Below are 23,286 nucleotides of genomic sequence, written 5' to 3'. Positions count from 1 at the left end.
AGTAAAACAACTTCTCAACCCCCGAGGGCAAACGGAGAAGCAGAAAAAAAAATCAATTGCTCTGTGTTAAAGGCCAAGTGAACGGAAGGCGGCACCTGGATTCTAAGGCAGAGGGGGCGGGTCCCTGAGTCCATTGGCAGGTGAAGAGTTAGCCGGGTTAACATGTGTGACTTTGGGCTTGAAGAGCAAATTCCGTAAGAGTTATTTTTCTGTTCTCATACTAATAGGGGGTGAAAAAAGAGTCTGGATAGTCAAATCTATCCCAATCCCAAATCCCTCAACTCTGTAATAAAGTAGAAATAAAAAGGGGGTCAGGGGACTAGTGAGCAATGGGGGGGTTCTTCAATGAGTTTTCAAGGGTCTAATTTATTTTTTTAAATTTCTGTTGAAATATAGTTGATTTACAATGTTGTGTTAGTTTCAGATGTACAGCAAAGTGAGTCAGTTATACATATACATATATATCTATTCTTTTTTAGATTCTTTTCCATTATAGGTTATTGCAAGATATTGAATATAGTTCCCTGTGCTATACAGTAGGTGCTAGTTGCTTATCTATTTTATAGATAGTGGTCTGTATCTGTTAATCCCAAATTCCAAATGGTATAAGCAATACCATATGATATTTGTCTTCCTCTGTCTGCCTTACTCCACTCGATGTGATAATCTCTAGGTCCATCCAAGTTGCTGCAAATGGCATTATTTCATTCTTTTTTATGGCTGAGTAATATTCCATTGTGTATATTTACCACATTCAAGGGTCTAATTTAATAAAATGCCTTTTATTATCATTAGTATCTTGTTTCTTTTTGTTTTTTTTTTTTTTTTTTTGCGGTACGCGGGCCTCTCCCTGTTGTGGCCTCTCCCGTTGCGGAGCACAGGCTCTGGACGCGCAGGCTCAGCGGCCATGGCTCACGGGCCCAGCCGCTCCGCGGCATGTGGGATCCTCCCGGACCGGGGCACAAACCCGTGTCCCCTGCATCGGCAGGCGGACTCTCAACCACTGCGCCACCAGGGAAGCCCCAGTATCTTGTTTTTGAAAACGTCTCTCACCCCCAAATATCATTGGAGTGATACTACACATACTTTTAACATCTTTAAACAACCTTTCTATGCACTGTGTTTTCTTAAACATATTCAATATCATTACATTCAGTATCACTTATACGTGGTGTGTGTGGGTATGAGTGTAGAGAGATCTAAAATGTGGATTAACAAATGAAACACTGCTTTTGGATATTACTCTCCCGGTAGGCAAAGTTATAAAGAAAAGGGATTTTTGCCTTGGTGAGATTCTCCTTAGGATAAAAGGCCAAACATGGATCATTCAGTGGTCCCACAGCCCCTTCAATTTAGTCCTGAGAACATTCCTGCTGGGGTAATTACAGAGAACTTTGAGCACAGTTTCTGCTCACCATTCTACACGCTAATTATCCTTCCAGGGAGCAGGGTTTTGCCCAGAGGTTCCTCCGTCTAGACCCCCAGTCACTTTCCTCTGAGGAAAGCATTCATCTCTTCCTTCCAGCCCAGGCCTAAACTGTGTTGAATTGTTATGCTAGAGGCTCTTGACAAGTCTACAAACAATTGTATTTGTGGTGCGATTTTATCCCTTGAAGGCAGAGAGAAGAGATTTTCAGAGCTTTCAAACTCCTTTCAGTGACAACCCCCAAAAGCCCTTGGTCTTCAAAAGTGATCAAAATCTCAGAGTTTTATAGTAATTCTATCACCCAGAACCACTAAACACTTGCTGAAATAAAGCAGAATCTTGAGAAAAAAACCTACCAAACTAAAGGGATAAAAAGATGTGATGGGGAGGTGAACAAAAGCCTAGAGCCCTTAATTTTTTTAGACAAAACAACTGTAAAGCTCACGTCAAACATTTGCATTTTTCTTACATGGACTGGACGCAGCCAGGCTCTTTCTGTCTTCTGGAAGTGCTTTTTTCCCTTGCTTATCCTAACATCTAAATGTAACTTCAAAGAGAACACAGTATCACAAGTCCCAAACATTGTTTCTCTGTTGGATCCACTTCTCTCTCCAGCTGAGAAGTTCATCATATCCTAATTTAGTAGCTATTCTTTTTCAAGTTGCAGTAAACATCATCAGAGACACAAACACAAGTGGCAGGTAGTGAGAACATCCCTGCCAATAATATCACAAGCATCCTGCTGGCAAACTTCCTTTCTCTGACTTCCTTCAGCATTTCGGGGATGTGTGAGCGTTTGCCATGTGACAAAGCACACTGCCGTCTTTCATGGAGTAACATCCCTCTCGCTTTCCTGCTCCAACGACTGGGTGTGTGTCTGGAGGCTGTGAGCCAGTGACCTGGACCAACAATTGGTTCGGGGATGAGTGTCCATTAGGGGAGAGAAGAGGTCGTTTGTAAAGGAAATCTGCTGGGGTAGGTGCGTTGCTCAGCAAGATGTAACGAGTATCCAATTCACACAGAGATCAATTGTTGTAATAGTTTATTGGCGAACAGAGCATTAACAGCTTTGGAAGGGAGGAGAAAATACGTCCTTTCTCCCTCCCAGCTATCTGGCAGCGAGCATCCTGACTTCTGGTTGGAGAGGATGGAGCACAGCCAAGGATTGTCTCCCATTGTCCTGGGTGTCGCAAAGCCCCCAGCCTGGGCTACAAGGCAGAAAAGGAATTTCTAAGCAACACGGTACAAATTTTAAACCTTTTAGATTTTGTTATTCCATTCAACTGAAGTTCTTTAATAAGTACAATATACCTACTTTTTTAAAGTTCCCTTCATGTGTATCTCAGGACACAAGTATAGCTAATTAAGTATTCTCATATTTTAAAGTCTGATTTCTGCTCTTAACTGTAAATTCTTGGAGATAAGAGAATAAGACTAATTGGTCTGCACTGTCAGGGTCCTGGCAGAATCATTTGCACATAGTCGCTTCTGAATTAATCTATTTTTTGGTTTTGTTTGTTTGTTTGGGTTTGGGTTTTTTTTGGCCTCACATTGTGGCTTGCGGGGTCTTAGTTCCCCAACCAGGGTTTGAACCACTGGACTGCCAGGGAACTCCCTTGTTCTTGTTTTGAAAAAGCACATTTGAACCTTTTCATTTTCTTGTCCACTTTGTTCATTCCATTAATTTCCTCTTCAATTCCATAGTTCTCTCCTACCTCTGTTTCCTTGATTTCTTCCTCTTTGCACACTTCAACCCATCTCTCCCCTTTTCCTTCCAATGTTCATTTCATAGGTGTCTGTCTTGTAGCATTAACTCAGGCTTTCAGAACAGGTCTTGAAGTTATGATAGAACTAGCAGGTGCTTATTGAAGAAATTGATGAATGAATGAAATGGCCATTCCTTCAGATAATCTGGGTCTGCTCCAGAGACTCAACACAGAAGAGTGAGAGGGGAAATGTAGTGGAAAAAATGAAAGAGAAATGGATTCTGTTGGGAGAGAAGACTGACCACTTCCCCTCTCTCCTGTTCTTCTTGACTAATGGGAAGAAGGGGACAGGCTTGTTGAAATAATTGACAAATCATGCCCAGCTGCAGGAAATGAGCAAACACATAAGAAAAAGTCCCTAAAAGAATAATGATGGAAAAAAAATAGTCATATGCCAAGCAAAACTTACCAGCTCTCCAGGAAAAACTCATTCATAAATCGGAACAAATGAGTGTCTACCTACTTAACAAAATATAAGAGAAAGAGCCTTCCATGTGTAACCTGTACTACAAAGACCACAAACACTGCCATCAGACAAAAGACAGGGGAGGGAACATCTGTGAAACGCCACAGCTAAGCATCAAATCACTTCACACGGCCAAGAGGCCACCACCATACAGGCGTCTCCTGTATACATACAACTCTCAGAACAGATATCAAAATATCCTATAATAAGAAACGTGAATGGTTCAACAAGGCAGCAGCATTCTATGCTGTACAAGGAAGAACATCTATCTCCTTTTCCTTTAGTTGTCTCATTTGAACACAATGAATTTAATTTCATCATGGCGTCTTCCTGTCCTGGGCAATTCCACGTGTGGACACCACCAATGTACCAAGGTATCAAGAGTTATCTCTGTCAGTGCTGCTGCATGTTTCAGCACCACACCCCACATTAGTCGTAAAGCTCAACAGAACACAAATCTATGCGGAGGTGACAGGCAAAATTCATTCTAGGAGGCCTGATTTTCCCTCCTACCGACTGTTAGCGTCATTGTGGTTCAACTGGCAGTAAGATCATTCCCTTCATCCACAGTTCAAAAGAGGTCCATGTAGGGAGGAATGAGGGCAGAAATGGAAAAAGGAAGAGGGAAGGGAAAGAAAGATCATGTATCTCCATTTTTTTTAATGAAGAAACAAATGAGAAAACATAAAGTCCTTTTTTGAAATTCATCAATATAATTTCTTTCTTGGTAAGTAAAATTTAAAAATCAGTAACCATATGGCATTATACGTACTTTTTTTTTTTTTTTTAACAACTTATTCTTCTGTCATGTCCAAGACTTTGAACCATGGGCTCCATGCAATTCCTCAATTTTTTTTTCTGTTTTTTTCTTTCTTTAAATTTCTTAACCTAACTCAAATCACGTCAGCTTCACAGGTTTTCAGCTGATGATATAACTTCCAAAAAACAAACATTGGTGGAAGGAATACACTTTTATCCACTACATTCATACCCCGGTCTAGACTCTTTACTGCTCTTCTGTTTCCTAAACTGTTTAAAGTAAATCTTAAGAGAAAAGTAAATATTCTCCAGAGCGACCCTACTCAGTCATTGGTGGTTAACTCATACTTTCTAAAACCCAGGTTTCCAAAGAGAAGCAAAAGGTATTAGTCCCAAACCGTGTGGCTTTATTTTAAATAATTCCATTTTAGGCCAGATTAAGCCCACTCATGGATCATTTTCTCAAAATATCAAAGCACTTTATAGAGATGTACTAATTTAGCCTCATAAATCTTTTTTGAAGGTGAAAAAAATCACACTTGTTTACTGAAGATCAAAATTTCAGTTTTCTGTTTTCTCCCTTTCTTTCCTTCTTTCCTTCCTCTTTCTTTCTTTCTTTCTTTCTTTCCCTTTCTTCCTTCCTTCACTCCCTCCTTCCTTCCTCCCCTCCCTCCCTCCCTTCCTTTTTTTCCAGTGGTAAAGCAAAGATGACAGCTCCAAACAGTGCGAAGTGTTGGAAACATGGTGATAAGACTACTCTTTACTCTCACTAGGAAATAGCCAGACTAACCTATACCTTTTCTTCATGGAGGAAAGAGATACGGAAGGTTTCCCATGAAAACCACTCTGGCGCAGTGGGAGCCCCAGAGACACTGGACTCGCAGACTGAAACTCAGTCTGTTGGGTTCCCGCAGGACTTTCCTCTTTCTGTAATTGTCCAAATCTCAGCCTGAGTTCGGCAATTTGGGGCCTTTCTTGCCATTGTGATTCTGGTAGACTCTATTTTCCTGCAAACTTCCAAGGCTTCCCATGCTTCCCAATTAAATGCAGTGTACCCAGATGGGCAGGGAGTGAATCTTTTAGAAAATAGATCAGTTCTCCCCTTATACCTTCTTTCTCTTTCCTCTACCTCTTGTCCTAAAATAATCCCATTTATTCTTTTGATGTTTAATGTCATTAAAATTAAAATGCTCTAATGAGGGGATGGGGGGCGTGGGGAGTTGCTGTTCACCAGGTACCAAGTTTCTGTCACGCAGGATGAAGTTCTAGAGATCGAATGAACGAGATGTGCATGCAGTTAACAATACTACATGGACACAACAATTTGTTAAGAGACTAGATCTCATGTTATCTGTTCTCACCACAATTTAAAAAAACAGAGAAATTAATATGAAATGACTCAAAAAAGTTTCAAACAGAAAAAAAAATCCTCTAAGAAGAGTTAATATGTTAAAGTGATTGGGGACCTTGGATAAAGGATCTAAGAGAAACAACAAAATAAGAGGAAATGCAAGCACATCTCATAAATTGTTTCAACATCTATGCTGAGAGATTAAAAGCAGGCAGAAAACAAAAGGCCGTTATGAAGTATTTAAGAGATAAATTGTATCCTGATCTACAACTGCAGTGTTGTTACAAAGGGTTCTTTAAATATTTCTGATGGGAATGAAGTGAATTATGGCTGACAAGTGGGGAAGGAGGAACGGAAAGGGCAGGAGGTTGGGTAACTAGAAACGGTGAATGTCCTTGTCAGCCAGCCATACCTGCCTCACCTCTTCAGTGAGGTTTTTCCTCTTTATTTAAGATTTGGGAGTTAATTATCCTTTGCATAATTTGTTTCTCACCTCAGTAGAATCTAGTTCAGAATTTCTTACGTTCTGGTTACCCCTACATTCTAAGCATTGTATTTTTAAAGGTATGAAATTATATGGGATTCTCATATAATTCATTAAAAGACATTACCATCCTCTGAAGTTTACAAAAAGCTCTCACCACTCATCATTCATCCATCCAGTCATTAGATAAGCTTTGATTCGGAACCAAACACAGCACCAGGCAGTGTGCTGTGGGCTGAATTACGTTATAGATGGAGTCCTTTGTAAGGAGACCTGGGCCGAGTAAAGTCCACAGTATGAGACTTCTTTCAGACATCCGTGTTGTTCATAACTAACATTTCATGAGAACTAGCTAACTGCCAGGCCTGCATTCTATCATTTAAGCGTCACAAGTCCTCTGGGCAAAGAGCGCCTGTTATTCTACACTAGGAAAGAGGAAACTGAGGCCCTAAGCTGCTGAGTAATTGACCTAAGGCGCCAGAGGAGGCTCACCCGCCGTGTCTGGCAGCTGCCACCCACCTCTTGGCAGAAATAGTGGAGAAAGGCTGGATCCCAGTTCTTCAGTTCTGCAATCCAGCTTTTTTTAAAGGGACCAACAGTGAAATATATGTGTAGAAAATCTACTGGACCCCAACATGCACAGAGCCCCCTCCCTGGTCCTGCTCCTACATGCTAATCCAGGGGTCAGCAAGCATTTTCTGTAAAGAGCTAGCTAGGACCATTTGGGGTTGTCCAGGCTCTATGATCTCTGCTGAAACTATTCAACTCTGTCTTTGGAGCTCCAGAAAGCAGCCATAGATAGTTCATAAATGAACGGGCATGGTTGGGTTCCAGTACCTTTATTTTTAAAATGGCCCATGGGCCTGCTTTAATCCACCCTCTTGTGCCAAGTTGTACTTTCCTACAGGGTCTCCTTCAACGTCAAAATTCTTAACCTGGGGTCCTTAGGCTTCTAAACTCCCTGAAATCAATGGTAAAAATGTGTTTATAAATCTTTTTGTTTGCATGGGGATTTTTCAGGGGTAGGCTCCATAGCTCTCATCAGATTCTCAAATGTCCTAAGACTCAGAAAAGGTTAAACCTAGGTCCTCAGTTCCAATACTCGCTTCCACCTACAGGGCCGGCTTCATGGCCTGCGAGGACCCTTACAACCTGCTGTATTTTTACAGTTACTTTCCCCTTTGATTTCTGGGTACCACTCACACTAAACGATTACCTGGGTCTCCAAAACATGTGCACAGCTTTCAAGTGCCCTTGCAGATGCTTTTCAATCTGTTGGATGTGGACTGCTGAGTTAATTTGATTCAATTCATGAACACTTATTTATGAAGCAGTTTCACACAGCCAGGCCATATGTCCTGGGAATAGAGAAACAGATCTTATGATTGAGTCATTTAGAAAAGCAAACATGCAGTTACCAATTCAGAGTAAAAAGGTGCTGTCTGAACCCTCAAGGGGGGGGCCTATCCCAGATTTGGGGGCATCAGGCCATGTTTCCTGAAGGAAATGCTGGTTAGCGGGGACCTAAAGAATACTTAGGATCCTATCTCTGGAGTCAGAAGTTTTTTGAACAAAGAGAAAGAGGGTGAGTGGAAGAGAAGTTACATGCAAACATTTGTAGACAAAACACAGGTGAGTCTGTGAGAACAGAGTACAGGATGGTAAGGGAAACATTAGACCAGAGAGGTTGGATCACAAAGGATCTTGTGTGCAGATTGTTTGTTCTTTCTTACCAAGAGAATGAGAGGTCCTGTGTGGTCAGCTGACCAGCCGCTTCACCGTAACCGGGAGCTGGTTAGAAATGAAATCATGGCCCCAGCTCAGAACTACTGAATCAAAATCTGCATTTCAACACAGCCCTGGGTGATTCCTATGCACACAGAAGTTTGAAAAGCTCTTCTTTATCGCGGGTGAACTCCATTCCCCGTTTCACCTGACCGGCTCCTACTCACCCAAGTTTCCCAAATGGCCCTCGGGTAACAATCCTTTGGTTGCTTTGTAATCAGATTCCTGGGCTTCTCCCTGGACCTTCTCATTCTGCAGGTCTGGGTTGGAATCAAAGAATCTGTTTTTCCAGGAAGTGTTTCAGGATGATTCTTACTTTAGGAGAGTTTGGGACCACACGAGCCCTGACCCCCAGCTCAGCAAAATGAATTACTTCCAGGTTCCTACGTTGCTTTATCCTCACTTGTATCACAGCATTAATGGGCTGCTCTATAATTATTTTGTTTACGTCTCTATTTTCCTTGGTAGACTCTGAGGTCTTCCCTTCTGATTTCCTTTTGTGTTGCCACTTCCTGGCACAGGGCCTTCAACTCAATCACTGCCCAAGTGCATCCACAAATAACAATAACCCCACATGACCCGTCCTCTGGGCAGACCAGAGGTCAAAGGTGGCATTAAAACGAAAGTAGCTTCAGTTTTAACGAGCGATGTATCAGCAGGATCTTGATCTGAATATTCAAACCAAGGTCAGGAGAGCGTTCCTGTTACCAGTGAAGTTGAAACTCTTCTTCACCCTAAAACTGGACACCTCATCTCCTCTTAACAGCTGATGATCAGGGTAACCCTTGCCTGCCTTCCTCCAGACCCCTGCCCTTCCTGCAGCCATCACACCCTGGAAATGCCTTCCTTCCACTGGCCTTTCAGGTCATCTAACAACTGCATTTGACCATTTGAGCTTCTGTGACATCAAATGCCTCTAGGCGACCACAACTGCATGAAGAAGTTATTTCCTTCTATTTGTTCTAAGTTTCCTTCTTAGCCAGTTAGCCTAATTTAAGGAATAACTTTTAAAGAAGAAATTAATTCAATCTTTTTGTTGTGGTGGGAATAGGGAGAGGCCAGGAGATATAAATGTTTTTATTTTATTATTATTATTATTATCTTTTTTTTTTTTCTGCTGTGCCGCATGGCATGTGGGATCTTAATTCCCTGACCAGGGATCGAACCCATGGCCCCTGCACTGGAAGCACGAAGTCTTAACCACTGGACCACCAGAGAAGTCCCTAAATGTTTTTAAAATCCCCTCAGAATCCCTTATTTAGTTTTAAGTTATACATATATTTTTTTTCTGGGTATATAAATAATATGTGTCCATTTTGCAAGTTTTGGAAAATAAAGAAAAATGTAAAGACTATAAATCTTACCACCTAGAATGTTATGGTTATATTATTTATTAATAGGATTTAGTTTCAAATAGTCACATTAGCATTTTCTCATATGTAAATCATTTTGTCATCTAAGCCTCCTGTAGCTAGATTCAAACGCAGGTCCTTGCAATGCTTCTGACGCCTGAAATATTACTGCTTCCCAGGCAGAAAAGTGATGTGAGGAACCCATACAGCCAAGACAACCTGTGGCTCCAATGGAAGGGAAGAGATGGGAACGACGCTCCCATAAGGAATTCTGACTTTGGCAATGAAATTGCTAGGAGGATTTGTCACTCCAACTCTGGGGTTAAGGAAGAAGCAGAAACACCGGAAGGACAGTATGAAACATCCAACTCACTTCCCAGATGTGCTTGTCCTTGAAACAAATCTGTGTAAGTACTTCTTGGGACCCTTTTTCAACCATTTTCCTCGTTAACCAGTTCTGACTCCGAATTTCTCAAGTCTCTGAAATGTATTGGATTAGGTAAGTGATAGTGTACTCTCTGTTTAGTCTGACAGGGAAGAAAGCTCACAGGGTGATGAATCACTTTAATTAGTCCATGGGAGAGCTAGTTTTTGATTGGCAAGCTGAAATCTCTTCCCTAAGAGGATCCCCGAGAAAAGCCCAAAACGGGCTTTCTCGAGATTGGGTTTCTTAGGGGCTTCTTTCTTTTTCTTTAAGTGTCTGTGACTTTATTGTTTTATTTTTTAAGGGCCTTCATTCATTACAAAACATCTAAGTGATGAAGAATACAAAGATTAAACTATGAAATCATCTAACACCCAACACCTAGGCTCTGCTCTCCTAAGTTTATATTAAATGTCTATGCCAAGGTTCACTCCATCGAGTCAGGGATGTAGCCTATGTTCATGAAGGTTCCTGCAGGACTCAGCCCCACAGTTCAGTGATGAGCCCTGGAAAATGGAAAAGCTTGACATATCCTTTGCTCACTGCTACATTCTAGATCGGTAAGGTAGGGCCTTCGCTCCTGCTACCTTTCCCTTATCTTTCCCCTGGACCTACCCGCTCAGTCTTCTTCTCTCCAAACTGGGGAAGCTTGATGAGCATTTTTAGAGGCTGAACGAAACCACACCAGAATCTTCTGTTCCCCTGCTTGGCATCCAACCCCATATTGTAGGTAATGACATGAGGCTATACCTTTTGCCTTGTTTGGCTATAGCTGAAGCTATAGCGTTGGTTGACATTATTATTCATTCATTTCACAAATATTTTATCTATCCACTACATGCCAGGTGATGAGCTAACAAGAGCATAAAAGAAGTAGGAAGAGATTATCAGGGCAGTATTTCAGAGAGTGTTAGTATTTAAGGTAGTGGATAATTAAGGAGCAAAGGATTCAGCTAGGGAGCTGGCTAAGAACTGAGATTCTCAGGCCCCACCTCTGTGACCCTGGCATTATTAATCAGTCCCCCTGGTGATTATGATGTGTGTGAGGCTCAGAGAAACATCTCAAAGGATGGCTGGAGGAGAAGGAGATAGTAAAAGAGACTGCAAAGGCACAGAGGAAAGAGGGAAGTCAGACTGTGAGAAGATCTAGCCTTAACTCTTAAGCTCTACAGTTGACCATGGGATTTAAAAATAGATGGGATAATTCACAGGGTTCACTCCAGAACTCACTGTCCTCCCCTTTGGACCACTTGAACCTCAGTTTACCTAAGGCAAACCTCATTCTCTAGGTCTTCTGTTTCAGCTCCTCCTTCTAGGACCTCTGAATGGGCACCTTCCTGCCTCCAGACATCTGGATTGACTTCTTCTAATCTGAACTACACATGTTCCCTTTACCAACCAGTGGGCCAATAATGAGCCTCTTATTGGCGTAGTCCCAGGACCTCCCACGCCTGGGAACAACGCTGTGGTCACTCATCCACTAGCTATCAGGACTAGATGCAGGAGAAAAGACAATCATGGAAGGGACGGGAGACGTCATTTATCAAAATCTTTTACCCAAAGCAGGATTCTCTCCGACCATATCCTTGACCAGGGGGTGATCCAGCAGCTTGGAATCTCCATCCAGTGCTACCAAGACAACCTGTTCTAGTGTCGAACAAGCTTCACTCGTGTCATGAGCCAAACCCTCTAACCGACTGATCAAGTTCTGGCTTCTGTGTCCTCATAGAGCAGCCCCCACCCATGTCTGCGAGACCACCCTTGTATATGAAAGCTTCTGCTGTATTTTCTTTTTCAGGTTAAACACCCTCAGCAGCTTCAGCCACTCTGAGGATGACGTGCTACTGAGCCTCTTTATTATTCTGATTGTTTCATCTGGAAACAAAGGAACTTTGCTTTAGATTCTGCATTAGTGTATGGGAGGATGAAATGATATGGATAACCCAGGTAAATTGCACAGAATAAAGTAAGTGCTCAATAAATGCTTTAATACCATGTAAGATTTCCCCTTGTATAGCAGGGCATGGAGATAAACAATCAATAAATTAATTTGCTGGTCAATGGTACATGAAAAGTGGGCACGTATTTTTTGCTAAACTCTTATGGGAGATAAGATAAACCATGATGAGTTAAGTATAGTCCAGATGTTGTCTAGTCCTTGGGGAATTTCATTGTGACTCCCTTAGAAATGTGCGGTTGCGTGCCTTTGTATTTCTTTCTCCCAGACAGATGGCGTAGATTCAACATGACTTAGGTTGTAAAGATTAGACACATCTTGATTACTTTCTGTATCATCACTTGGCTATCTTAATTGATAGGAGATTAAAAGCGGCAGATCATCAGAGAAACTCGGAGAAAATCACCATTTCTTTTAGTTTTCTCTATCGAGAAGACAAGTTTTCCATGCAAGGATGTATTTAGAATTTCCAAAAGGAAAAAAGAAAAAAAAAAAAACTTCTAAGTCACTAATCCAAAATATTTGATATTCTTTTTCGAGTAACTTTTAAAGACAACAAACTTTTAAAATCTGTCAAAGGAGAGCAGGACTGTTATTTCTGTTACTGATATTATGTCTGGTATTTGTTGGCTTACTTGAATTGCCATAAAATATTTATGTGAAAAATATCTAGGGGCTTCCCTGGTGGCGCAGTGGTTGAGAGTCCGCCTGCCAATGCAGGGGTCACAGGTTCGTGCCCCGGTCCAGGAAGATCCCACATGCCGCGGAGCGGCTGGGCCCGTGAGCCATGGCCGCTGAGCCTGCGTGTCTGGAGCCTGTGCTCCACAACGGGAGAGGCCACAGCAGTGAGAGGCCCGCGTACCGCAAAAAAAAAATCTAAAAGCCTGAGGCATGACAATTGAGTTTATTTTATTGATCAGTTTATCAAAATAAAGTCTTCGTAAATATCTATCAGACTGAAGTTTATACTGATTTTTTTTAATATTTATGTATTTATTTATGGCTGCGTTGGGTCTTCCTTGCTGCACGTGGGCTTTCTCTACTTGCGGCCAGCGGGGGCTACTCTTCGTTGCGGTGCGCGGGCTTCTCATTGCGGTGGCTTCTCTTGTTGCGGAGCACGGACACTAGGCACGCGGGCTTCAGTAGTTGTGGCTCGCGGGCTCTAGAGCACAAGCTCAGTAGTTGTGGCCCACCAGCTTAGTTGCTCCGCGGCATGTGGGATCTTCCCGGACCAAGGCTTGAACCCGTGACCTCTGCGTTGGCAAGCGGATTCTTAACCACTTGCCACCAGGGAAGTCCCTATAATGATTTCTGAATGAACAAAAAAGTTATCTTTCATATGTCTTTCATAACATTATCGATGATATAGAGCCTATTATTATCCTTATTTTCATTTATAAGTCTTTTGTGTGTGTGTGATATGTTATATTTAGTGAAAAAGGAAGCTATCTGACTTGTCTGTCCATGTCTCTCCCTTCCCCCCTTCTCTCTTTCTTTAAAACAGGGTATCTGTCATTCATTTGGTTTCGAGAATGCTGAGACAGTGTATAATGAAAGCCTGAGTATCCAGGCTCTTTCATCTGTGTGCTTATTTTCTGAAGTGCATTCCTTCACAAAATCATGGTCAACTCCACCCTTCCTAAAATAACACCATGGCGCTTCAAGCTCTACCTCACCCCTCCCCACTACCCTAATTGCACATAAAACTACTGTTGTAGCATTTGAGAATAGGGGCTGTCAGGGCTGGCTACATAATTTATGGGGCCCGGTGCAAAACAAAAATGCACGAGCTTTTGTTCAAAAAGCAAGAAAAAAAGTGCCCCTGAAATCACTAAAATAAAAAGCTTTTTCCTTTCTGTATTCTCTCTCTTGACTTGTCATGGTGGTTTTTTATTTGCTAGCTAATGTCATTTAAGTAAAGAAAAATTTAAAATGTACATTATTAGCAGGGGTTTCACTGTCCCTCTTTTGACTGTGCAATGCCAATCTTAAATAAAATATCAGAGCATTTGACTCATAAGCAGAATCACAGAAATCACACAATTCATATTTCATTGCTTGTACACACATCATATATATTTTATTCTTATAAGAATAGTGGAAATGCACAAAACTCACTGAACCGTTTTAATTTCACTTCTTGCTGCACACATGTTTGACCACCACTTTCTGTCTTTGAATTAATGATGAGTAAGGAAGGTTGAAAGGAAAAGTAACCAGCTGCCCTGTTTTTCCCTTTCCTTCTATACCATCACTCTCAGCATTCGTAGTTGGTGAATAAGGGAAATAACATGAATAAGAAAGGATATGATACATTTCCTTGGTGGTTGGTTTCTGCGTTCAAAGCAAAAAGAAGTGAAGCCACTTGGGATATCAGCAGCCCCTCACCCATTTTACCCAGTCAGAGAAAGTGAACACACTTACCTGGTGCTCATTTGGAGCCTCACTCAAGTCCCATGCAACCTGGCCCTCCAGAATTCTGTGCTCCTGGGGCAATCCGAACACTTTGCAAATGGAGCAGCAAGGAATGGCTGAGAACAGGGATGATGGGCATTTCTCCATTGTCCTATCGGACTTCACTTACAAGACGCAAGTCCAAAGACAGAATCATTAAGAATTTCAAGAAGGTGACAGCAGAGGATGAGCCTACGCATGGAGCCCTTCTCAGCACCAGGCCTTTCTGAGTGTGGGCTCCTGAGCATGGGGCCCTGTGAAATGGCACAGGTCATGTGCCCAAGAAGCTGGCTGTATGTGCTGTTATGTTGGAGCCCAGTGGCTGTTCTTGTGTAATAGGTAGCCTGTAGACAGTTAGCAGGGAGTTCAGCAGATGTTCAGAAGGCTAAACGTAGAATTACCAAATGACCCAGAAAGTCTACTTCTGGGTCTCTATCCAAAAGAATTGAGAGTAGGGACTCAAACAGATACTTGTACGCCTATGTTCATTGAAGCACCGTTCACTTCAGTGAAAAGCTGGAAAAAAACGTCCATTGACGAATGAGTGGCTAAACAAATGTGGTATATATGTACAATGGAATATTATTCAGCCATAAAAATAAAGGAAGTTCTGATATATCACAACATAGATGAAACCTTGAAAACATTATCCTAAGTGAAATAAGACAGTCACACAAGGACAAATAACGTATGGTTCTATTTGGACGAAATATCTATAATAGGCAAATTCCTAGAGAAAGTAGACTAGAGATTACAGGGGCTGGGGGAGGGGGAATGGAAGTTATTGGTTAATTGTTACAGAGTTTCTGCTGGGGAGTGATGAAAACATTTTGGAAACAGATAATGGTGATAGTTGCACAACATTTTGAAGGTAATTGATGTCAATGAATCATACACTTATAACAAGCTAAAATGGCAAATGTTATGTTATATATATTTTTCCACAATAATTTTTTTAAATGAATAGGAGCAAAACCCCAAACAATCCAATAAAAATTAATGGGCGAAGGAACTGGGTAATTTTTCTGAAGAAGACCTACAAATGGCCAATAGGTACATGAAAAGGTGCTCAACATCACTAATCACCGGGGAATGCAACTCAAAACCATAAGGTGGTCTCACCTCACAAGTGTGGGTGAGCATGTGGAAAAAAGGGAACCCTTGTGCACTGTTGGTGGGAATAAAAATTGGTGGAGCCATTATGGAAAATAGAATGGAAGTTCCTCAAAAAATTAAAAATAGAACTACTATATGATCCAGAAATTCCACTTCTGGGTATTTAGCTGAAGGAAATGAAAACACTATGGCAAAGAGACATCTGTACCCCCAAGGTCATTGCAGCATTATTTACAATAGCTGAGATATGGAAACAACGTCACTGTCCATTGACAGGTGAATGGATAAATAAGATGTGGCATAAATATATACAAATACATGAATATTACCCAGCCATGAGAAAGAAAGAAATCTGCCATCTGCAACAACATGGATGGAGCTGGAGGGCATTATGCTAAGTGAAATAAGCCAGACAGAGAAAGACAAATACTACATGGTATCACTTACATGTGGCATCTTAAGAAAAAAAAAGGCAAATAACAGAGAGTAGAAAAGTAGATGCCAGGGGTTGGGTGGGGGTGAGGGAACTCGGGAGAGGTTGGTAAAAGGGTACAAAATTTTACCGACAAGCTGGATACAAATCTTCACCTACAAGCTGGATTGTTCCGAGGGGCTAGCATAAAACTTGGTGACTATTGTTGATAACACCGTATTGTACACTTAAAATCTGCTACAAGAATAGAACTTAAATGTTCTCACACACATGCAAAAAAGATAAATATGTGAGGTGATGGGTGTGTTAATTAAGTAGATGATGGGAATTCTTTCACAATACGTGTGTGTATATATATATAAAATGACCATGATGTACACTTTAAATATCTTATAAGTTTATCAATTATACCTCAATAAAGATGTAAAAAACAGTAATAAAAATAAAATAAATATATAAAATTAAAATGAGTAGGAAATGAAGAGCCCAACATCTAAACTTTTTGGTCAATGCCTTTTGGTTTTTTGTTTTGTTTTGTTTTGTTTTGGTTTTGGTTTTGGTTTTGGTCAATGCCTTTTGATCACAATCACCTCACCTCACAGGCTAATCTTCAGCTCTGTTACTGTTACTACCTCACTCTGCTTGCTCCAAGTTAAACTTCATCCTCTTAATTATAGAGAGTGTGCAACAAATCCGTGAACCTGGATTGGAAGTCAATTTGGGGAGATCATTTCGATAGTTCACAGGATTCTCCCGAAAAGAGACCCAAGTGCCTAAAATAATGCTTTCTTAAATCTAGAGCAAGTTCACCTGTATCTACGTACGAATCACCTGAGTAAACTGCTTAAATGTATTTTAAAAAGCTCACCAGAGAGTGTTGCCAAACAAGATACCAATATTGCAATGGGATCCACTCGTACCAAAACATTATTTGTTTTTATCTGAAGTTCAAATTAACAGGGCGTCCTATGTTTTTATTTGCTAAATCTGGCAGCCCTATTCCTCGGTGATTTTGAGGCAGATGGGACACATCTAAACTGCCAGGTTTTCCCTCGATGAAGCAGTTTTTAAGTCCTGAAAGCCTTTTGATGAGCAGGTGTGAGATTTTTGACAGTAGTGTCTCTCAAGTCCCTGAACATTCTATACAGCCAGCCACTCCCTGCTTGAGAGGGTCCTCTCTCTGACTTCCAAGAATCTTCCTGATTTCTTCCCATCCTCAAGGCCTTCTCCTCCTCAGCCCTTCTCAGGGGCAGATCCTGGCTTTGTGGGACCCAGAGCTTATGCAACTTGCAGAACTCACTTCATAAAAAATAATACCCAATACAAGTACAACAGGAGGCCAAAAGTGAGAATTATGGAGAATGAATACAGAAATCACCACAAATTGCAAATTTTAAAAAGCTTGTTATTAACGAACACTCATCTCTCAATAATGTTTTCCTACATTTTTTGTCGGCCTACCCTTTAATCACTTCTTCCAATGATAGGTTGTTTGGTAATAATATTTTCTATAGAGGGACTAAGAATGGTAATTCAGTCTTTCTCTAGCACGATGAATAGAATTTGCTTTTTATTATTGATAGTGTAGAAGAGTTTCTTTCCACTTCACAAAGAATAAACGGCAATGTCATGTACATTATTAGGATTTTTGGAAATTTGGGCAGACTTTGTTCAAATTTCTTTTATATTGAGCTGGGAGATTTGGAAGAAATTTCCACAGACTTGCTTCGTTTATTTCAAACTCAGTATTTCCTCTGCTTCTGGTGCTGGGCAGCATAGGGTCACAGTCATGTCTTCATAAGACCTCTGGTTTCACGTCCACAGGTTCCATCCCAGCAGAGTCAGCCATGTACAAGGCAGGAGTATCCTCTGAAGCGATTCCTGCACTCAGCACGCATTCACTTAAAGACAAACAGAAAACATTCCCAAACATACGAAAATACATCTCATCTGTGATGGTTAATTTTAGGTGTCAACTTGGCTGGGCCATGGTGCCCAGATACTTGGTAAAACATTGTTCGGGGCCTTCCCTGGTGGTGCAGTGGTTGAGAGTCCGCCTGCCGATGCAGAGGACGTGGGTTCGTGCCCCAGTCCGGGAAAATCCCACATGCCGCGGAGTGGCTGGGCCCGTGAGCCATGGCCGCTGAACCTGCGTGTCCAGAGCCTGTGCTCCGCAACGGGAGAGGCCACAACAGTGAGAGGCCCGCGTACCGCAAAAATCAAAACAAAACAAAACAAAAAAACTATTGTTCGGGATATTTCTGTGCAGGTGTTTTTTGATCAGATTAACATTTAAATTGGTAGACTGAGTAAATAGGTTACCTTCCATAATGTGGATGGGCAACTGCAACCTCTGAAGGCCTTAATAGAATGAAGACTGAACTCCCCTGAGTAAGAAGCAGTTCTGCCAGCAGGCTGCCTTTGGACTCAGACTGCAAGCCTTCCCTGGGTTTCCAGCCTGTAGCCCACCCTGCAGATTTTCCACTTGCCAAGGCTGCACAATCACGTGAGCCAATTCCATAACATAAACCTCTCTCTCTCTCTCTCCATCTATATATGCACATACACACACACATAAACACGTGTATGTGTGTGTGTACACATTCTACTGAATCTGTTTCTCCGGAGAACACTGACTAATACACCACTTAACTCCCCCTGACACACGTTCCAAAAATGCTCCCACCACACCAGTGTCCCAGCACGTACAGCAGTGTGACAGAGTAGTCTCGGAGTGAAAACATACAACAGTCTTCAGGTTATAGCAGAATCGATTACAGTGAAAGTATCTCACAAAATGTTTACAAAACCCTGAAACCACAGGAACAGAGGGCCAAGGTCCCTCCCAGGCCTTAGAAGACACTGTACCAGGGAGAAGCCCTTAAGCTTAAGTGAGGTGAGCTCCTTGTTCAATTCCCCCCCGGTCCTACCTGCAGGTTGGGGCCCCCACCTCTTTCCTCTCTGCAGCCCTCCTTCCTACTCAGCTCTCACTGTACAGTCTGGGTACTAACTCTCCCCCTGCCACCAACGCAAAGACATCTCTCTGACTATACTTCCTCCCCTCTATTACCCTTTCCCTTTCAATGGGGCCATTCCCATCAGTATCCAAACCTGCATGGTTTCTCCATCTTAAAATAAAACCTCTCTTTTGTCTTTACTTTCCTCTCCAGGCGCCTCTCTGTTTTTCTGCTTTCCTTTATAAGAAAACTCCCAGCAGCTCTTTATTTAATGTCATCCTGTCTTCTTCGTCCACTGTCTCTTAAACCCATTCCAGCTAGCTTTATAGAAAATAGAGGAACCAGAAGACCCCGAGAGCCTTGGACCCCCTGCACCAGCTGCAGACAGCTTACTATCTTATTTTAATGAGAGAAACAATAAGCTTCTGTCTTACCAAAGCCCTGATTGTTGGGATTTTCTTTTTTATCACGTGTTCATGTACAGCTGGTCTTCATCAGTGGGAATCCTGACTATGTTGGGATGAGAGTGAATTCTGACCCAGAAGATTTGCCCTAAAAGGGCTCTACCTACTGTATGTGCTTAAAATGAATTTTTTGCTTGGTTTTGCTGGGCACTTGGGTCATCTATTAGTTTGCTAGGGCCGCCACAACAAAGTTCCACAGACTGGATGGCTTAAACAACAATAATGGATTTTCTCGTAATTCTGGAAGCTAAAAGTCCACAATCAGGTTGTCAGCAAGGTTGGTTTCTTCTGAGGCCACTCTCCTTGACTTGCAGATGGATGTCTTCTTGCTGTGTCCTCACATGGTCTTTCTTCTGTGAGCCCACATGTTACTGCTGTCTCGCTGTATCTCTAAGCTTCCTCTTCTTATAAAAACACAAGTCACATTGAATTAGGGCTCACCCTAAGACCTCATTTTACCCTAATCACCTTTTTAAAGCTCTGTCTCCAAATACAGTCATATTTCAAGATACTGGCAGTTAGGACTTCAACATATGAATTGGTGGTGGGGATGGGTGTCAGTGTTACATAATTCTGCCCATAACAGGGAGCGCACGTTGAAAGTCTAAACCACCATAAGAGCTGTTTGTGTTTGTGAGTTCCCACAAAAGTTTCTATTTTTCACCCCACGTCGAGGCCTTAATTGATGCATTTTCTTGTCAGTACCTTTGATGAGAGTTGGGAAGTTTCAAGGCTGTGCATTTCTGAGGGTGTAGCCTTTGAGGAGTCATGTTTTATCCAAAGGTCTCAGCTGTGACTCCAGGCAGCCTTGTCTCCCATCCCTCTTTGGCATGGGGACTCACTTGCCATTGCGGTTTTTACCTTGCCTTTCTTTGGACCTTTGTGGATTACCTGTACCTTTTAAATTTTCTTTTAAAAACAGCCTTTGGGGTTGGGGGGGAATAATTTTAGATTTATGGAGAAGCTGCAAAGATAGTACAGATTGTTCCCTTTGTGTTAACATCCTATGTTACCTTGTACATTTGTCCAAAATGAAGAAACCAGCATTGGTGCATTACTATTAACTAAACTTTAGACTCTATTTGCATTTCAGTAGTTTTTCCACCAATGTCCCTTTTCTGTTCCAAGATCCCACGTTACATTTAGTCCTCATGTCTCAGCCTCCTGGGTCTGTGACAGCTTCTGTCTTTCCTTGTTTTTGATGACAGTTTGAGGAATACTCGTCAAGTATTTTTGTAGAATGTCTCTCAGTCTGGATAGACATGAATTTTAAAGGCTGCCCATGGTGTTGTACCCAACATAATAATGTGTTCATGGTGAGAGGTGCTATCTCTTCAACATGGTGCTGAAAGAGGAAGCCTCTGCCCTCTGATCCTACCCTTTGCTTCTACAAGCTACCCAATACCCTGCAAATAAATTCCTTTCCCCCTTAAGTTTGCCAGGGCTGGGTTTCTTGCTTAATTCAAAGAGCTTCATGACTAATTCACAAGCCATAATAGATCTCCCTGTCGCTGTTCTCACCACCCCCCCATGTTTTTTTCTGGCAACACCAAATTAATATATTTTTAACATATTGAGATTCCTGTAAAACTCTTCATGACTTTCTCTGTTTGCATCATTCTCTGCACTTATTCAGATGCCAGTGTCCAGACCACTAGCATTTTATTTCTTCTGAATATTGCGTTTGGTTGCAATTTCTCTGTTTGCTCTGGGGCAGTGATCGACATGAGAAAGTAGAAGCAGAAGGCGTCTAAACAGAACTCTGTGTCCCAGAGGCAAAGCAGCTGAAGAGGCGGTGGGATCATCTCCAATTAGGTAAGTGACCAGGGGCAGAAAGGAGAAAGGTGTCGGGCACAAGGGCTCACAGGTGCTCCAGGCCAGGTCAGGGCTGTCCCCGCTGTGAAAACACAGCTGCCACTGCCTGGACAGGCGGGACCGCGGGCTCAACACGCTGGTCCACTGCCACTTGTAAGGTCAAGTGTGGAGCGAATGAAACTCGTCCCATCTGTTGTCTTAAAAAAAAGAGGGAAGGAAGTTAACATTTTTTTTTTAAAGGGCTTCAAATGCTTGGCTTTTTATTTATTAATTTATTTCTTTATTTTCGGCTGTGTTGGGTCTTCGTTTCTGTGTGAGGGCTTTCTCTAGTTGTGGCAAGCGGGGGCCACTCTTCATCGCGGTGCACGGGACTCTCGCTATCGTGGCCTTTCTTGCTGCGGAGCACAGGCTCCAGACGTGCAGGCTCAGTAGTTGTGGCTCACGGGTCTAGTTGCTCCGTGGCATGTGGGATCTTCCCAGACCAGGGCTCGAACCCGTGTCCCCTGCATTAGCAGGCAGATTCTCAACCACTGCGCCACCAGGGAAGCCCGGAAGTTAACATTTTTGAGCACTCACTACGTGTCAGGCATCACTTTCTGCATCTTATTCAATCCTGGGAATTAGTGGGTAATGTCCCAGCCTCACACTGAGCAAATTGCCAAGTTCAAAGTTGTAGAGAGGTAGGGACTTCTCTACCTGGTGGTCTAGTGGTTAGGACTCTATGCTTCCACTGCAGGGGGCATGGGTTCCATCCCCGGTGGGGGAACTAAGATCCTGCAGGCCACGTGATGCAGCCCCAAAATTCTAAAAATTAAGAAAAATAAAAATAAAACAAAATTGTTGAGAGGTAAAGCCTGATTTTGAACTCAGTTCTGTCTTATTCTGAAGTTCATGGGCTTTCCAGGGTAGGACAGAAAAAAGAGCATAAGCTTGAGAGAACTCACCCAGCTGTGTGCCACTGCTCAACAGTGGGAAGGTGGGCAATGGCTTGAATTCTGAGTCTCAATTTGTTCCTGTATAAAATGGGTAGAATGAAACCCCCCTTGCTGATTCGATAATGTAAGCAAAGCATTTACAGCAGCGCTCAGCACAGACTAGCTCTTGTTAATATACCTTAGCCCTTCGTGGTAATGAGAATGCTAGTAGTATTGGTGTTATGATTAGGCTGGGCCAATGTTAATGTAAAAGTGCTTGTGATAACACTGCTATCACGCCTTCATTATCACATCTTCATTTATGCAACAGTGACAGACATTCCTTGGGGTGCTTGAGATAGAGCAGGAGATAAAATAAAGACACACCCCTGCTCTCAGGGAGCTGGCATACTAATAGAGGAAGGCAGACAACAAAGACGTAAACACAGTAAACAAGGAAACCAGGCATCAGCATATCTTTTCTTTTCTTTTCTTTTTTTAAAATTTTCGTTGGAGTATAGTTGATTTACAATGTTGTGTTAGTTTCCGGTGTACAGCAAAGTGATTCAGTTATACATATACATGTATCCAATCTTCTTTTAGATCATTTTCCCATATAGGCTATTACAGAGTATGGAGTAGAGTTCTCTGTGCTATACAGTAGGTTCTTATTAGTTATCTATGTCTTATATAGTAGTGTGCATATGTCAATCCCAATTTCTCAATTTATCTCTTCCCCCCTTATCCCCTGGTAACCATAAGTTTGTTTTCTACATCTTTTATAGCACTTACTATGTACTAGGCACAGTTCTTGAAAGGGCCAAATCTAAATATTTTAGGCTCTGTGGGCCATAAGGTCTCTTACAACTACTCAACTGTTAGTGCAGAAGCAGCTACGGACAATCTGTCAGTAAATGGAGGTGGCTGGTTCTAATAAAACTGCATTTCAAGAACAGGTTTTGTGCCACGTTCGGCCCATGGACCATAATTTGCTGAGCCCTGAGGAAAACAAAGAGAATGTAAGATAATTTCAAAGAGTGATAAAACACTATGAAGCAAGTAGGTGGAGCAATGTGATACAGTGTGACAGGTGTGTCAGTGCAGAGTTAGATGGGCTGGTCAGAGGACACCTGAGCTGAGCCCTGAACAAGGAGACAAGGCAGCCATGCAGAGTGAATGGGGTGATGGAAGGGGAAGAGATATTGAAGGTACAGGAAACACACATGCAAAGGCCCTGAGGCAGGATCAAGCTCCAGAAGCTCAGTGTGGTCGCAGGGTCAGCCCTGCAGGGTTGTATCAGCCTGAAAGGCACTGGTATTTGATGCTAAGTGTAAAGGAGTCCCTTGTAGAGTTTAAGTGCAAC

General features: G+C 42.1%; 1 long non-coding RNA gene across 1 annotated transcript; it reads left to right on the top strand.

Moving 5' to 3' along the window:
• The first annotated feature begins 2,268 nt into the window (after nt 1-2,268).
• Nucleotides 2,269-13,504, top strand: LOC137220635 (uncharacterized). Its single transcript, XR_010941722.1, has 4 exons — nt 2,269-2,401; nt 9,569-9,796; nt 11,612-11,760; nt 13,275-13,504. It is a non-coding gene; the product is annotated as an uncharacterized lncRNA (long non-coding RNA).
• Nucleotides 13,505-23,286: the final 9,782 nt, after the last annotated feature.

The sequence above is a fragment of the Pseudorca crassidens genome, chromosome 3 (genome assembly GCF_039906515.1).
Source record: "Pseudorca crassidens isolate mPseCra1 chromosome 3, mPseCra1.hap1, whole genome shotgun sequence".
In the NCBI taxonomy this organism is placed as follows: domain Eukaryota; kingdom Metazoa; phylum Chordata; class Mammalia; order Artiodactyla; family Delphinidae; genus Pseudorca; species Pseudorca crassidens.
Note: the sequence above shows the minus strand (reverse complement) of the source record. Positions and strands in the feature narration are given on the sequence as shown.